The following is a 7156-nucleotide window of genomic DNA, read 5'->3' as shown; positions in this document are numbered from 1 at the left end:
AATTTTAAAGGCAACATTAGCATTTTTATCAAATTTTCACATAAAAGCGTTCTGGATATACGCCCAGATCGTACATGCAAATCGAGGCGAGATAAAAGGAGGTTTTTTAAAACCTCAGAACACAGAATTCACTTGTAATTCAAGTGATGACCTTTTGGGTTATCACATCCTCCACCTCCAAAACAACCGTTCGTCCTCGAACGGACATAGAAAAGAAGTACTTGAGTCGGGGAAAAGATGGGGATATCGACTCCGAATATCGGACTCGGACTCCCAGGTAGTTCCCTCGGCAGGCTGACCTCTCCGCTGAACACGAACTGAAGGGAACTTCTTCGATCTCAACTGACGAACCTGCCGGTCTAAAATAGCTACCGGCTCCTCCTCATAGGTCAAGTCCTTGACCAACTGGACAGTGCTGAAGTCTAACATGTGGGATGGATCGCCGTGATACTTCCGAAGCATGGACACATAAAACACTGGGTGCACAACTGATAAACTCGTCGGCAACGCAAGTCTATAAGCCACCTCTCCCACTCGATCAAGAATCTCAAAAGGACCAATGAACCTACGGCTTAGCTTGCCCTTCTTCCCAAATCTCATCACGCCCTTCATGGGCGACACCCGGAGCAACACTCGCTCTCCGACCATGAATGCTACATCACGAACCTTGTGGTCGGTATAACTCTTCTGTCTGGACTGGGCTGAGCTCTGCCCCTGCCTCGGCCCCTAGCACGGCCTCGGCCTTGCCCTCTACCCCTCGTAGATGCTTCTATGGGGGCTCGGGCTGCTGATCAGTGGATGAACAAGCGCGTGTTCTCGCCATTTGCGAAAGAACAGAGTGGAAGTTCAATTAGCATTGAGAAACCAAATCGCACGACAGAGAAGAGTAGAAGTGAAACTGTTCCTAACTCTGTAGCCTCTGGGGGATAAGCACAGACGTCTCCATACCGATCCCTCAGACTCTACCAAGCTTGTCCGTGAATTGTGAGACCTAAGAAACCTAGAGCTCTGATACCAACTTATCACGACCCGGATTTCCCACCCTCGGGAGTCGTGATGGCTCCTACTAGTGAAAGCTAGGCAAGCCAATAATTCCGATTAATTTAACCTTTTCATTTTTAATCCCTCAACAATTTCAAGTTAACAAATTATAAACAGCGGAAACAATAATGCAGAAGAACGAAATTTAACGATTAATCTAACACCAATATGAATCCATAAACATAAACCACCCAGAAATGGTATCACAATATCACGGACAATTTAAGAATACTACAAACAGGGTCTGAACAAAATAAATACATATCTGTCTCTGAAATAGAAAAGTACAGAATGAAATTAGATAGGAAGGGGACGCCAAGGCCTGCGGACGCCTGTAGGACTACCTCAGGTCTCCGATGGACTAAAGGCAACAAACCCTAGCTAAGGTCTGTATGCTCCAGTACCAAAATCTGCACAAAAGAGTGCAGAGTGTAGTATCAGCACAACTGACACCATGTGCTGGTAAGTGTCGAGCCTAACCTCGGCGAAGTAGTGACGAGGCTAGGACGCAACAAATAATTAACGTGCAGTTACACAGTATCTAGCAGAATAACGATAACAGAAGCAATTCAAAAGTAACGGGGGAGGGGTAACATGCTTTGGGAGAAATAACAACATAAAGAATGACAGTAATAATGGAATAAGACAATTGAGGTATTTGAAATGAAAACAGCAAGAAATCACAACAAACAGGAAATAAGTGCACGACATCACCCTTCGTGTTTTTACTCTCAATCCTCACCAATGCAATCAAGTAATGAATATGTGCACGGCATCACCCATCGTGCTTTATCTATCTTCCTTACCATATAAATATTAGAAATATGCACGGCACCACCCTTCGTGCTTTATCACTCTTCCTCACCATATGCATCAATATCAATGTAAATGTACACGGCATCACCCTTCGTGCTTTATCACTCTTCTCTCACCATATGCATAAGTATGAATGTGCACGGCATCACCCTTCGTGATTTATCACTCTTTACTCACCCAAACAATAGCAACAACAGTATCCCAGCAAGGGAATCAACAATAAGTATAAATACGTTCCGGCAAGGGAATCAACAATAAGAATTAAATACGTCCCGGCAAGGGAATCAGCTATAACCAAACTTGTACCAACAATTGACTTCACAATTGCACCTCAACTAGAGCCAATGCTCAATAATAACCAAATACCAAGAAGAAAATCATAAATCTTACTCAACATGGATAATCAACAATTTAGGCATACGCAGTACTTATTAAGAAACACAACGATCATAATTTAAGACTCACGGGCATGCTTGACACCGATGTATAGATACTCGTCACCACACCTATACGTCGTACACTACACTAGCACATAGCAAATAAGGCAAAATACCTATTCCCTCAAGCTAAGGTTAGACCAAACACTTACCTCGAACTTCCACGGCCAACTCAAGCCTCAAACACCGCTTTTCCTTTAGAATTCGCCTCCAAATTACTTGTATCTAACCCAAATTAATTTAACAACATCAATAAATTCTAAAGAATTCAATCCCAATGCTAAATTATAAGTTTTCTATCATTTTCCCCAAAAAGTCAAAAATCGACCCCGGGTTGCTTGGTCAAAACTCGAGGTTCGGACCAAAACCCGATCACCCATTCACCCACGAGCCCGAATATGTAATTAGTTTTGAAATCTGACCCCAAAACGAGGTCTAAATTCCAATTATTCAAAAATCTCTAACTCTACCTAAATCCCTAATTTCTACCATGAAAACTCTTGATTCTTGGTTAAAAAGTGATGAAAAACATTGAGTAATTGAAAAAGTAAAGTTTAGAATTGATTACCAACACTTTGGGGATGAATTTTTGTGAAGAAAATTGCCTCTAGGTCTTGGGAGTTCAAAATATGAAGAAAATGGGTTCTGCCCATTTTGAAATCTGTTTTAAAAAGACTGGGCAGGCCTTCATCGCGTTCGCGATGGGCCTGCCGCGTTCGCGGTGGGTCAGGCCCAGATGGCCTTCGCGTTCGCGTTGGATGGCCCGCGTTCGCGGAGCTTTAGCTCCTCAGGCCTTCGCGTTCGCGGTCTAAAGGCCGCGTTCGCGTAGAATAAATCGAGCTCCCTCCCCCAGGTCCACTAACCCTATGCGTTCGCGTGGGCCAAATCGCGAAGGGTAACTCTTCCAAAGCTTCGTGTTCGCGTCATGAGATCTGCGTTCGCGAAGAAGAAAATGACACCCTAGGAAATTTGCCTTACGCGTTCGCGAGTGAAGCCACGCGAACACGAAGAACAAAATCACTGTGCACCTGCAACAGCAAAACCTGCAACTTTTCTAAGTGTAAAAACATCCCGTGGCCTATCCAAAACCCACCCGAGCCCTCGGGGCTCCAAAACAAACATGCATACTAACATAAAAACATCATACGGACTTGCTCGCGCGATCAAATCACCAAAATGATGCCTCGAACTACGAGTTTAGCATCAAAATCAAAGAAAAATCTCAAGAACTCTTAAGTTTCAAATTTCACGACCGAGGGTCCGATTCACATCATATGAAGTCCGTTTCTTACCAAATTTTACAGGCACAACTTAAATACCATAGAAGACCTGTACCAGGCTCCGGAACCACAATACGAGCCCGATACCATCAAATTCAAACACATTTAAATTTCCAAAAACTCTTAAAATTTCAGTTAAACAATTTTCTTCAAAAATTCATTTCTCGGGCTTGGGACCTCGGAATATAATTTCGGTCATACACCCAAGTCCCATATTTTTCTACGGATCCTCCGGGACCGTCAAATCACGGGTTCGGGTCTATTTACCCAAAATATTGACCGAAGTCAACTTAAATTTAATTTTAAAGGCAAAATTAGTATTTTTATCAAATTTTCACATAAAAGCGTTCCGGATATATGCCCGGACCACGCACGCAAATCGAGGCAAGATAAAAGGAGACTTTTTAAGACCCCGGAACACAGAATTGACTTGTAATTCAAGTGATGACCTTTTGGGTTATCACAGCTGACTATGTTCATTCCCTATTTCATGAAAGGCCACAGGGACATGACTGAGTGTAGTTGCTCTCCGGGTTGATGAATCATTGGTGCGAACCTTTGACATTTATCACACTTTTGACAAACTCCTTAGTATCTTTTCCATGCTATCCCAATAATACCCTGCTCTAATAATTTTGCGAATCAAAGACTCGGCACCAGAGTGGTTCCCACAAGTACCTTCCTGGATTTCTCGTAGAATATAATCGGTATCCCCGACCCTAAACATACCGCCAATGGTCCATCGAAAGTCCTCCTGTACAATGTTCCATCTTCATCCAATGCGAACCTAGCAGCCCTGGTTCGTAGAGCTCTTGGCTCTTTATGATCCGATGGGAGCTTTCCATTTTTCAAATAGTCGATATACTTATTCCTCCAATCCCAAGTCAAACTTGTAGAATTTATTTCGGCATGATCCTCTTTGACCACGGATCTCGATAATTGGACGACAATCCCCAGGACGATATCATCTTCGATGATCCCAAATTAGCAAGTGCATCGGCCTTACTATTTTGTTCTTGAGGCATATGATCTAGAGTCCACTCCTTATTGTGGTGTAAGGTTACCTGTAGCTTATTCAAGTATCGTTGCATCCTATCTTCTCGAACTTCAAAACTTTTATTTACTTGGTTTACGACTAACATCGAATCGCACTTGGCTTCAATGACTTCTGCCCCCAAGATTTTAGCTAGCTCGAGACCTGCAATCATGGCCTCATACTCGGCCTCATTATTAGTCAACCTAGAAGTTTTGATAGATTTTCTAATAATACTACCTGTTGGTGGCTTCAAAACAATGCCAAGCCCGGACCCTTTCACATTCGAAGCTCCGTCCATGAAATGGGTCCATACCCCCGATGATGTACCTGATTTTAGAAGAAGATCTTTCTCCACTTCGGGTAGGAGGGTCGGCGAAAAATCGGCCACGAAGTCAGCTAAGATTTGAGACTTGATGGCCGTTCGGGGTTGATATTCGATATCTACCCGCCAAGTTCGACGACCCATTTGGCCAGCTGGCCCGATAGTTCGGGCCTATGCAAAACATTTCGAAGGGGATAAGTAGTTAACACACATATTGGGTGGCACTGGAAATATGGCTTTAACTTTCTAGATGTGCTAATTAATGCAAGTGCTAATTTTTCTAAGTGAGGGTATCTAGTTTCAGCATCTCCTAGAGTTCGACTCACATAATAAACATGGTATTGCGTACCTTGCTCTTCTCGAACTAGTACCCCACTTACCGCTATCTCGGACACTGCCAGATATAAGTAAAGGTTTTCAGCTACTTCGGGGTGTGAAGCAAATGTGGGCTCGATAAATATCGCTTCAACTCCTCTAAGGCATGTTGGCATTCCGGGGTCCATACGAAGTCCTTTTTCTTTTTGAGCAAGGAAAAGAACCTATGACTTCGATCTGATGACCTCGAAATGAACCGACCCAGGGCGGTTATCCGTCCTGTTAGCCTTTGCACGACTTTCACACTATCCACGATTGTGATACCTTCGATGGCCTTGATCTTTTCGGGGTTGATCTCGATCCCCCAGTTAGATACCATGAAGCCGAGGAACTTGCCCGAGCTGACTCTAAAGGCACATTTTTCCAGGTTAAGCTTCATGTTGTACTTCCTCAAGATTTTGAATGTTTCCTGCAAATGAGTTAAATGGTCCTCTGTGCGCAGGGACTTAACCAACATATCGTCAATGTAAACTTCCATTGATTTACCTATGTGTTCCTCGAACATTCTGTTAACTAAGCGTTGGTATGTTGCTCCAACATTTTTTAGTCCGAAGGGCATTACATTGTAACAGTATGTTCCAAACTTAGTGATATAAATGAGGTCTTTTCCCGGTCCTCCGGATCCATCTGAATTTGATTGTACCCGGAGTAGGCGTCGAGAAAGGTTAGAATCTCGTGGCCGTCCGTGGCATCGATCAAGCGATCGATGTTAGGCAATGGAAAAGAGTCTTTAGGGCATGCTTTGTTTAAATCCTTATAATCTACGCACATTCTAAGTTTGTTTCCCTTTTTAGGAACTACAACTATGTTGGCTAACCATTCAGGGTATTTTACCTCCTGAATAGACCCTATTTTAAGAAGTTCGGTTACCTCATCCTTTATGAATGCATGCTTCACTTCGGACTGGAGCCTTCTCTTTTGCTTTACTGGTTTGAACCTGGGGTCGAGGCTTAGCCGTTGCGTTGTTATTTTCGGTGGGATCCCTGTCATGTCTAAATGGGACCAAGCAAAACAATCCATATTATCAATAAGAAATTGAATAAAGTTTTTCCTGAGTTTGGGGGTTAACCCTTTTCCCAAGTATACCTTTCTCCGGGCATGTATTCGATCAGTATGACCTGCTCCAGTTCCTCGACCGTCGACTTGGTTGTATCAGACTCTTTGGGAACGACGAAAGTTCGAGGAGTAAGGAGATCCTCTTCTTCGTCTACGGTTACCTGCTGCTCCGATTCGATCGAGGCTGGGAACGATGATTGCTATTTAGCCATCTGCTTATCTTTGGTGCTTGACTTTTCCGAGGTCGAAGCTGCTGGTACCAGTATCACCTCTTCGACTGCAAACATCTCTTTTGCAGCGTGTTGTTCTCCGTAAACCATTTTCACTCCATCCAATGTTGGGAATTTTATCATCTGATGGAGGGTCGAAGGTACTGCCCTCATGTTGTGGATCCACGGCCTCCCGAGAAGTGCATTATACCTCATGTCGCCTTCGATGACATAGAACTTTGTATCTTGGATGGTTCCGACCACGTTCACTAGTAAGATTATCTCCCCCTTTGTTGTTTCGCTTGCCATGTTGAAACTATTTAGGAGTCGAGATGCAGGTACGATTTGGTCCTGAAGGAGGCTCTATGACCCTCGATCTGATTATGTTTGCTGAGCTACCTGGATCCACTAGAGCACGTTTAACTTGAATTTTATTTAACAAAATAGAAATTACCAGGGTGTCATTGTGCGGTTGAGATATGCCTTCCGGTTCATTATCATCGAATGATAGGACGCCCTCGGGAACATAGCTCCGAGTCCATTTTTCCCTAGTGATCGACACCTTGGTGTGTTTGAATACAAGC

Source organism: Nicotiana attenuata, unplaced genomic scaffold, assembly GCF_001879085.1.
Source record: "Nicotiana attenuata strain UT unplaced genomic scaffold, NIATTr2, whole genome shotgun sequence".
In the NCBI taxonomy this organism is placed as follows: Eukaryota; Viridiplantae; Streptophyta; class Magnoliopsida; order Solanales; family Solanaceae; genus Nicotiana; species Nicotiana attenuata.
Note: the sequence above shows the minus strand (reverse complement) of the source record.